An 11,356-nucleotide genomic window follows, 5' to 3' on the forward strand; every position below is an offset into this window, starting at 1 on the left:
CCTGTACTTTGTCCTCACATCAAATCCCAAATTCAAGTCAACAGAAACCCATCTCTCCCCAAGCAAATAGACATACAACACTGAACACCCCCTCCAGTGAGCACTGATTCTGAGAACATAACAACAAAGTAACATCCGGTTGCCCCAGTAATCTCTGGATGGCACAACAAAGTACCACATTACCCCTCCTAGTGACCAACAATATATGGATTGAACAGCAAACTCACATTAACCCTCCAACACCACCCACACTGAGCAGCAGTATCGGGATTGTACACTAACTCACACTCAACCCAACTCCCCACAGAACAGAAATGTCTAGATTGGACCAAAAAAACCTTACTCCTTCCCCCGCCCCCCCCCCCCCAGGACAGAGAATGCTGGACCAAATCACAAACCGAAAATAACATCCCACCCCAGTCCCTGGATGGAAAAGCTGTTTGGACCAAACTCCTCCACCCCATTGTAATGTATGTACCTTTAAGGGAGAGAATTACTTTTTACAGCTCCTGTATACTGTAGTACCGGCAGTGACCACACCTGTATATAAACCCTGAGTAGTGATCTGTACAGTTAGTTCTAGAGTAACCCTCATTCAGTAAACAGCTGTTGAATCGTTCCCTGCAGTCTGTTGTCTGATTATTGAAGGACACAACATTAAGATACACGGATCTAACATTGGCAACGTGGCAGATTCGAACCTACCTGCAACTCTACATCACCTCCTAGGGATTCGCTCCTGGAGAACAGTGGAAGAAGGTCGAGTCCAGAAGCACGGGCGTCGAACACGGGCAACCGCCCAGTCATCCAGCGGAGATTTGAGCATCACAGGGGAGGCTGTCGAGAGCCAGGCTTGGCTTTCCAGTCACGGTGGTCCAGCGAAACGGGCTGGCAACAAGTACTGCGCATAACTTTCCCGGACAGTGGCGGGCTAGAGCCCAACCGATCGGCACAGAAAAAGGCCGAGCAGCGTCAACGGGGGAGAGAGGGCAGAGTGCACAGGGCGCAGCCAGTGTTCAGGACCGAGCGGCGTCAACAGGGGAAGAGAGGCGAGAGAGAGCAGAGCGCAGCCGGTGTTCAAAGGCCGAGCAGCGTCAACGGGGGAAGAGGGGCGCGCAGGAAAATGCGAGGTGCTTCCATTGCCACGAGGACCGCAGAGAGCGGCATTGGCAGCAGCGCACGAAACCCACAGGGCGTCGCCATTTGCCACGAGGACCGCCGAGAGCGGCATTGACAGCAGCGCGGGAGACGCCATTTTAAGCCGCAGCAGGGAAGAAAGCGCGGGAGACGCCATTTTAAACCAGTCTAACCACACCCAAAAATGCCAAAGAGTGGCAGTATCACAGCGTTTGACAATGAAGTCGAAGATTGGACGACATATGTCGAACGCATAGAAGTATACTGCAAGGCGAATGAAGTACCAGATGACAAGAAAGCGCTGGTATTGCTGAATTCAATGGGTGCAAAAACGTATGGCTTACTACAAAACCTAGTAACCCCAGAGAAGCCAGTAGAAAAGGATTTTGAAAACATAGTGTCAATCCTACAGGACCACTTAAACCCCACACCGCTGCTGATAGCAGAAAGATTTAAGTTTCACAAAAGGAACCAGCATAAAGATGAAAGTAATGCTGAGTATTTAACGGAACTGCGCAAGCTATCGAAACACTGCCAGTTTGGAACGGGACTAGCAGATACTTTAAGGGACAAGTTTGTGTGTGGGCTTCAAAGTGAAGGAACCCAGAAACGGCTTCTATCAGAAAAGGATCTTACGCTGGACAAGGCTTTCAGCATTGCAGTATCACACGAAGCAGCAGCACGGGGCGCTGCAGAGATACAATGGAGACCGCAAGAATATTGCACAAATGAAATGTCATACGGAACAGTGAAGTGCTATCGCTGCGGCAGAACAACACATGACCATAATGATTGCTGGTTCAAGGACAAAGTGTGCAGACAGTGTGGAAAAGTAGGACACATAGCAAGAGTCTGCAGGTCGGGAAAGAAAACCAGCAGCAAGAAATTTCCACAGGAGAAGTACAAGAAGGTACATAAGGTGATGGAGAGTAGTTCAGACGAACAGAAGAGTGATACAGACTCCGGAAGCAAGGAGCTGGGTTGTCTGAAACTACATAATGTGATCAAAACGGAGGATCACCAAACTATCTGGGACACGCTCAAGATAGCAGGAGTCCAAGTGAAAATGGGATTGGACACAGGATCAGCCTTAACAGTCATAAACCGAAGGGGCTACAAGCGGCTATTCTCACATATACCCTTGAGAGATACAAAGATTGTCTTGAAGACGTACACGGGGCAAAAAGTCTACCCCAAAGGAAAAATAAGGGTGAACGTTATATATAATGGCAAGGAAACACCAAAAATGGACCTATATGTATTGCCAGATGGAGGACCACCACTACTAGGGCGTGAATGGATCCGGAAGATACAGCTAGATTGGCATTCCATACAAGCACTGACTGTGGCTGACAAAAAGGATGACGACGTCACACCTGGGCGACTGTCAAAGATCCTAACTGACGCGAAAGAAGTGTTCCAGCAAGGACTCGGAACACTAAAAGGCATGACAGTGATGATTAAAATTGAAGAAAACGCAAGCCCAAAATTTTTTTAAGGCCAGACCGGTATCTCATGCGATCCGCCCAGCCGTCGAAGCAGAGCTGGAGAGTCTGGAACATTCAGGTGTACTGTCCAAGGTAGACTGGAGCGAGTGGGCTACACCCATCGTCCCCGTGATGAAAAAGTCGTTGAGCAGCACGCCTGGGGAACCAAGGAAGGTTCGCATCTGTGGGGACTTTAAGGTAACAGTGAACCCGGTACTTCACACCGTACAATATCCACTTCCGCGGATTGAAGATATTTTCGCCTCGCAATCTGGAGGGAAACGCTTCACTAAGATTGATCTGGCCCAGGCGTATCTGCAAATGGAGGTAGAAGAAGCATCAAAAAAATACCTCACAATCAACACCCATAAAGGTCTCTACCAATACAACCGGCTGGTATTCGGGGTAGCATCAGCTCCGGCTATTTGGCAGAGGGCAATGGAACAAGTCCTGCAAGGGATCCCAGGGACCCAGTGTTATTTGGACGACATCCTGGTCACGGGCGAAAATGACAGTGATCACCTTGCCAACCTGGAGCAGGTGCTCACTAGATTGCAGGAATATGGGTTCCGAGCTAACCGCCCCAAATGCGAGTTTAGAAAACAGATCTCGTATTGTGGCCACATCATCGATAAAGAGGGGTTACATAAGTCCCCAGAGAAGATTGAGGCAGTAGTCAAGGCTCCAGCACCGGAAAATGTGTCACAACTGAGGTCGTTCCTCGAGCTGGTAAACTACTACCATAAGTTCTTGCCAAATTTGTCTACAATACTACACCCACTGAACAACCTACTGCAAACTGGGGTGCCATGGAAGTGGAGTGACGAATGTAGACGAGCTTTCCAGAAGAGCAAAACACTAAATCACATCGAAAGAGGTATTGGCCCATTACAACCTGGCATTACCAATTCGGTTGGCATGTGATGCGTCACCCTACGGCATTGGAGCGGTGCTGTCACACAAATTCTCGGACGGCTCAGAGAGGCCAATAGCCTTTGCCTCACGATCACTAACCTCAGCCGAGTGTAACTACGCCCAGATTGATAGGGAGGCCCTCAGCCTAGTGTGGGGAGTGAAAAAGTTCAATCACTATCTGCACGGGCAGAAGTTCACCTTGCTGACTGATCACCAACCACTTGTCTCCATCTTTAATCCAAAGAAGGGCGTTCCGGTGATGACTGCGCAACGGCTACAAAGATGGTCCCTTTTTCTAGGGGCGCACCAATATGAAATCGAGTATGAGGGCACGAAACAGCATGGAAACGCTGATGGGCTATCACGCCTGCCACTGCCTACTGCGGAGGAAGCACCAGCAGTGGATCCTGTCGAAATATTTCATTCGACTATAATTGAATGTTTGCCAGTAACTAACGCTGGTATAGAGAAGGAGACCCGAAATGACCAGACACTGTCTCGGGTATATGATTTGACAGTGAAGGGATGGCCAGCACATGGCGACTCACTGTTGCCAGCATTCTAATCCAAAAGAGAACAACTGTCAGTATGCCAGGGGACCTTGATGTGTGGATCCCGAGTGGTAATTCCACCCATGTTAAGGGAGAGAGTGCTCAATGAGCTTCACGAAGGTCATCTGGGAGGGGTGAAAATGAAAAGCCTTGCTAGGGCTTATGTGTGGTGGCCGGGGATCGATCAGCAAATCGAGGACCTGACAAAGAGCTGCTCAGGATGCCAGAAAGTCCAAAATGCACCACCACATGCCCCTCTACACCCATGGGAGTGGCCCTCATCTCCATGGCAACGGGTGCATATTGATTTTGCTGGTCCATTCATGGACTCAATGTTTTTAATAGCCGTGGATGCGCACTCGAAATGGCCTGAGGTGATCAAAATGTCCTCCACCACCACAGAGAAAACTATTGCAGTCCTACGGACCATTTTTGCCAGGAATGGCTTGCCAGAACAGATTTGCTCCGACAACGGACCACAGTTTGTGTCCGAAGAATTCTGGAGGTTCTTGAAAAAGAATGGGGTAAGGCATTACACATCCGCCCTGTATCATCCAGCCACAAATGGATTGGCTGAGAGGTTCGTACAAACCTTTAAGAAGGCAATAAAGGCTATGTACAATGACAACATTCCGCTGCAGCACAAGGTGGACAATTTCCTGTTCGCCTACCGGAATGCGACACATGCAGTCACCAACCAGGCCCCAGCCATGATGTTCTTTAACCGAAGGTTAAGATCTCGCCTGGATTTGCTCAGACCAAACCTACGAAGAGATGTTGAGAGTAAGCAATTCCAGCACATCCATGAGAAGCCAACAAGGAGCTTCAATGTAGGGCAACCAGTCTTGGCCCGCGACTACCGAACAGAAAAACGGCAGCCAGGAACGATATGCACACGGCAGGGCCCACTAATGTACACAGTGGACGTTGGGGAGAGCATCGTGAGACGCCATGCTGACCAGATCCTAGAGTCACAGGAACAAGTCAACCCCATTCCTCGCCCATACGTACCTGGTGGTGAACCCGACGTACAGGTCGCATCTACCCCAGAAACAGTAGCATCGGAAGCTGATGAACCAACCGACGACAGGGGGCCAGAATCGCCTCCGCACCAAGAGCAAGACACTCGGGAAAGGCGCTATCCAGAAAGGATCAGGAAGCCTCCCCAAAGACTGAATTTATAAATAGACTATTTTCAGCTAATGTTGCATGTTAAAAGTGTTAATTGTAATTAGTTTGATATTTAATTGTTAAATGAGTGTTATGGTACTGTTAATCTAAAAGGGGAGGAATTGTAATGTATGTACCTTTAAAGGGAGAGAACTACTTTTTACAGCTCCTGTATACTGTAGTACCGGCAGTGACCACAACTGTATATAAACCGAGTAGTGATCTGCACAATTAGTTCTAGAGTAACCTTCATTCAGTAAACACCTGTTGAATCGTTCCCTGCCGTCTGTTGTCTGATTATTGAAGGACACAACATTAAGATACACGGATCTAACACCCATGAGTGGAAATTCCAGGATCAGAGTACAAACCCTCATTAAACCATCCTCTGCACCAAGCATAATTATTGGGATCTGACCCCAACTCCTCAATTGATTTCCTCATCCTATTCAGCAAACTCAGCACAATGCACCCTGCCAGAATTGAGCATCTCTATGGAGCACGAATATTTACAGAAAACTCCAACCGCACATTGGTTCTTCCTCACAGCCACTTCTCTCTGGCTTCCTCGTCTTCCTTCTCTCCCTTGCCTTCACCTTCCTTCCATCCCCATCCCCTCCATCCTGCCCCCTCCCATCCCCCACATCCTCCCTCCTCTCATCTCACACTCTTCCCTATCTCTCCGGTTGCATTTTTGATTTGGTGTGCCTATCACTGTTTAACTCAACTTCCATAGTGCAGTGTGATAGCAGAAACACAGCTAGAGTCTGCCCATCCTGAATATATTGAAACCATAAATTGGCAACGTACATTGCATAACATGGCATGAATACTGCAAATTAATTTAAAAAACATGATTTATTTCAGTTCAAATCCACAAATTTCCCAAGAGAATAACGTAACCATAATATGCTGCTTACCCAGAAAATTACAGAAACCTATTACATCAGCAACACTTCACAAAAATCTACAACACAGGTGCTTATTTAAGAGCAAATCTTTATTTAAACAATGATTTCCAAGCTGGTTTTAAATACTTCATCTTAAATTGACTTAGACATGGAATTTTTGGACAAGTATTAGAGAGCTGCTAACCCTATGGAACTGTACCACCGGCAAGGGGTAGGAGAGGGGAGAAAATGTGTGTGCTGTGGATAGATGACTGACATGCCACATGTTTGCAGACTTTTAATGCAGTTTTCACAGCACCCAGTTGAAAAGCAATTTGATTTTTTTTCATTCACGGGATGTCGGCATCATTGGCAAGATCAGCATTTATTGCGCATCCCTAATTGCCCTCGAGAAGGTGGTGATGAGCCACCTTCTTAAACCTCTGCAGTCCGTGTGGTGAAGGTACTCCCACAGTGCTGTTAGGCAGGGAGTTCCAGGATTTTGACCCAGCGATGATGAAGGAACAGCGATATATTTCCAAGCCAGGATGGTGTTTGACTTGGACGGGAACTTGGAGGTGGTGGTGTTTCCATGCACTTGCTCTTGTCCTTCTAGGTGGTAGAAGTCACGGGTTTGGGAGGTGCTGTTGAAGAAGTTTTGGTGAGTTGCTGCAGTGCATCTTGTAGATGGTACACAATATAGCCACGGTACGCCGGTGGTGGAGGGAGTGAATGTTTAGGGTGGTGGATGTGATCCCAATCAAGCGGGCTGCTTTGTCCTGGAGGGTGTCGAGCTTCTTGAGTGTTGTTGGAGCTGCACTCATCCAGGCAAGTGGAGAGTATTCCATCACACTCCTTACTTGTGCCTTGTAGATGCTGGAAAGGCTTTGGGCAGTTAGGAGGTGAGACACTCGCCACAGAATTCCCAGCCTCTGGCCTGCTCTTGTAGCCACAGTATTTATGTGGCTGGTCCAGTTAAGCTTTTGGTCAATGGTGTCCCCCAGGATGTTGATGGTGGGGGATTCGACGATGGTAATGCTGTTGAATATCATGGGGTGGTGGTTAGATGCTCTCTTGTTGGAGATAGTCATTGTCTGGCACTTGTGTGGCACGAATGTTACTTGCCACTTATCAGCCCAAGCCTGAATGTCACCCAGGTCTTACTGCATACGGGCATGGACTGTTTCATTATCTGGGGAGTTGCAAATGGAACTGAACACTGTGCAATCATCAGCAAACAGCCTCACTTCTGACCTTATGATGGAGGGACGGTCATTGTTGAAGCAGCTGACGATGGCTGGGCCGAGGACACTGCCCTGAGGAACTCCTGCAGCAATGTCCTGGGGCGGAGATGACTGGCCTCCAACAACCACAACCAGCTTCCTTTGTGCTAGGTATGACTCAACCCAGTGGAGAGTTTCCCCCAATATAAGTTAAGTGCTATAAATAGTCCAAATTAAGCAGTGACCACTCTCAATTTTCCACCTTTCAAGAATGACATAAAGCATGAAATCACAACAAATTAAAATTCCCAATGTACATAGTTGTTCAGTGAATTGTAGCTTTGGTAGCAATTTATAGTGGATATGGAGAATCCCAAATTTCACTTTCTCAGTAGCGCATGGAGGTTTTACTATATATTATAAAGAATAACTAAAATAATAAAAGCAATCTCAAGATAAATTATATAAAATAAGAGTCATGCTGTGGTGAATTATATGATTTAGCACATCACAATCTGAGTTTAGGGGTTCTGAAGTTCTGATAATGTTTCAGCCATGTATCAGATTCAAAACCATCGGCTTTTCAAACAGGGGCCGCTAACTCCCAGGGTCATCAGTTTTCTACCTATTTTAGACATACTGTGAGCATAGTGACTTGAGAGTTCTGTATTCTACACTTTTTGTGCTTGTTGACTTACAGCATATTGTTTCTTGGGCTGTAAACTGATAAAAAAAATATTTTCAGCAATGGTAGCACTGTCTTTCTTTTTGGAAGGTACAACAAAAGGTCTTGGGAGTGTGTCAATATTTGTAGAGGCCCTCCACACAGAAAAGTATGAAGACCGCTGTTCCAAACTAACCACTAATCTGCATTTTATATACAAAATAATGAATGTCTAGGCAGTATCGTACATTTAATTTTCTGTCCCATTTCATGTCACATGACTTTTACAGGAGAGCTTTTATTACAATATTGTAACTCCTGTCCCATTCCCATAGAATGGTTACAGCACAGACGGTGGCCATTCGGCCTGTCGAGCCCGTGCCGGCTCTCTAAGAGCACTTCAGCTAGTCCCATTCCCCTGCCCTTTTGCTGTAGCCCTGCAATTTTTTTTCCTTCAGGTACTTATCCAATTCCCTTTTGAAAGCCACGATTGAATCTACCTCCACCACCCTTTCAGGCAATGCATTCCAGATCATAACCACTCGCTGCGTAAAAAAAGTTTTTCCTCATGCCGCCTTTGGTTCTTCTGCCAATCACCTTAAATCTGTGTCCTCTGGTTCTTGACCCTTCCGCCAATGGGAACAGTTTCTCTCTATCTACTCTGTCCAGACCCCTCATGATTTTGAACACCTCTATCAAATCTCCTCTCATCCTTCTCTGCTCCAAGGAGAACAAACCCAGCTTCTGCAGTCTAGCCACATAACTGAAGTCCCTCATCCCTGGAACCATTCTTGTAAATCTTTTCTGCCTCCTCTTTAAGGCCTTCACTTCCTTCCTAAAGTGTAGTGCCCAGAATTGGACACAATATTCTAGTTGTGGCCGAACCAGTGTTTTATAAAGGTTCATCATAACCTCCTTGCTTTTGTACTCTATGCCTCTAATTATGAAGCCCAGGATCCCGTATGCGTTTTTAATCACTTTCTCAACCTGCCCTGCCACCTTCAATGATTTGTATGCATATACCCCCAGGTCTCTCTGTTCATGCACCCACTTTAGGATTGTACCCTTTAGTTTATATTGCCTCTCTTCGTTCTTCCTACCAAAATGTATCACTTTGCACTTTTCTGCATTAAATTTCATTTGCCATGTGTCCGTCCATTCCACCAGCTTGTTTATGTCTTGAAGTATATCACTACCCTCCTCGCTGTTCATTATACTTCCAAGTTTTGTGTCATCTAAAAATTTTGAAATTGTGCCCTATATACCCAAGTCCAAGTCATTAATATACATCAAGAAAAGCAGTGGTCTTAGTACTGACCCCTAGGGAACACCACTGTATACCTTCCTCCAGTCCGAAAAATAACCGTTCACCACTACTCTCTGTTTCCTGTCACTTAGCCAATTTCGTATCCATGCTGCCACTGTCCCTTTTATTCCTTGGGCTTCAACTTTGCTGGTGAGCCTATTATGTGGCACTTTATCAAATATAGGATGTGAACTTGAAGGATTAAATTCAGCAATAGCGTAAGCTGTTATAGGTAAGGCAAAACTAAAAGGTGACAACCAAAGATATAAAATTGAACTATAAATAGTATAAAATGGCTTTGTCTGAAATGAAGCTATTTTTACTGTATTTAATGGTAGGTTCTCACCCCTTTTTTTGTTCAAAAAACTTTTCTGTACACATTGTAAATGATATGGGGTATCAGTGTAATACATTGCTTCTATCTGAAGCCACTGACAACTTATTGCCTATAAAACACTGCCAGACCTATATAATTCAGTGTATAACACACATCTCGATTGTGTTCTACTGGTTTGAAATTGCATTGTGATATTAGTAACAAACAATTTAAAGCATTCAAATGTAATTACTTTGTCCGATATTTATTTCAAAAAAGTTAGCACTCTTGTGAAAATAAAATGGAGGAATTTCATATGAATGGTAACAAGTTTGTTAGTAGTATTTCACATAACGATTTTAACTCCTATCTGTTTTATCATGTTTTCTTGCACAACATTTCAGTCTTCTCATTGGAGTTTTTGTACAAAAGACAAAAATAGTCAAACATAATATTATATAATCTTAGCTAACTTTCATCCTCATCTACACTAAAGATCTGTAGAAGAGAAAGTGTCAGTTATAGTAACACGGATAACGTGACATCCCACAGCTATGTGACTCCGTGCTATGTCATGAGCTATCAAGTAGGTTCTCTGGAAAGTTTATAGAATTTAGGGCTTCTGAAATGAGCTCGATTAATGAGTGAAAAGAAATAATGTAAAGGATAGAATTAATTAACCAGAAGTGAAAATATAGTCTCATCTTTAATTTAAAAAGTGAATGAAGCATCCCAACCTTCCCTTTCTCAATTGTACCGTGAAAGTTTTGTATTGTTTCAGAGGTAGTACTTTAAATATAATTGGAGACGAGCTCCTCAGTACAAAGAATTGTATACAACGTGCTTTTCCAAACTCGTTCCACTCCCTGTGAAAAGGTTGCTCAACATTCAAACACTCTTGTACTTGCCCTTCGTTACGTTTCAATGTATTGATTTACAGACAGTTACATCAGCACTTTCTAACGCCACTAACCTTGACTCTTCAAACATTCAGCAAGAACCTCGCCGCTTCCTCTGTGACACTTATTGGCAGCAGGCGCTACTTTATCTCACTGCAGAAGGGAAAACACTTGAACCCCGAACCAAAGCTTGCGAGTTGTCTCTCTGTGTGTGTGTCCCAGGTGCGCGCGGCTCCCGGGATTGTCCTGTCAAGGTGCACGCGCACGCACGCGACGACTGTCACAGGACTCCAGCCACGCGCTCGCACAGTGTCAACAATCGCAATTGTCACAGGGTTCGAGCGGCTCCGGGGCTGGCAGCGCAACGCATCGCGTGACAGCGAGAGACGGACAGTCACCGCTGCTGCTGTGTTGCTGCTGCTTGCTGACTGAGCGCGCTCCCGTGAACACGGAGCAGGCGCGCCCCCCTGGATCATGTGCAGCACTGCATCATATGGAAGCTGATGATGAGTCCCGGAAGGATAAGTACCTAGGTTGGTGAAGCTCCTCCACCCCCCTTTGCTTTCCACAAATATTTCCTCCAAATTGAACCGCGAAAACCCCACTTATTGCAAAAAAAAAGTGTGGTCTGCAGACAACGTTTATTCTCAGTTGTGATCATCCTTTTTAAGTCAGAAGATTCCTCAAGTTAAGGGGAACTCCTAACTTCAATCTTAACACCAGTCATTTTTTATGTCATTTTTTTATACAGGCCAACCTAGGAAACTACCAAAAGCTGACAATTCAAGAATGGCTTTG

The 11,356-nt window shown here is 45.5% G+C and overlaps 1 protein-coding gene across 2 annotated transcripts in view; it reads right to left on the reverse strand.

Moving 5' to 3' along the window:
- pparg (peroxisome proliferator-activated receptor gamma) overlaps positions 1-11,029 on the reverse strand; it is a 149,165-nt gene extending 138,136 nt beyond the window's left edge. The window contains exon 1 of one of the 2 annotated variants that reach the window (XM_086001757.1): positions 10,633-11,029. The gene's annotated coding sequence lies outside the window, so the exon portion shown is untranslated. The remainder of the gene's footprint in view (positions 1-10,632) is intronic. The other variant, XM_086001756.1, reaches the window with a different exon arrangement.
- Positions 11,030-11,356: the final 327 nt, after the last annotated feature.

Source organism: Somniosus microcephalus, chromosome 11 (genome assembly GCF_052327205.1).
Source record: "Somniosus microcephalus isolate GS21.2 chromosome 11, FLI_Smic_1.0, whole genome shotgun sequence".
NCBI lineage: Eukaryota > Metazoa > Chordata > Chondrichthyes > Squaliformes > Somniosidae > Somniosus > Somniosus microcephalus.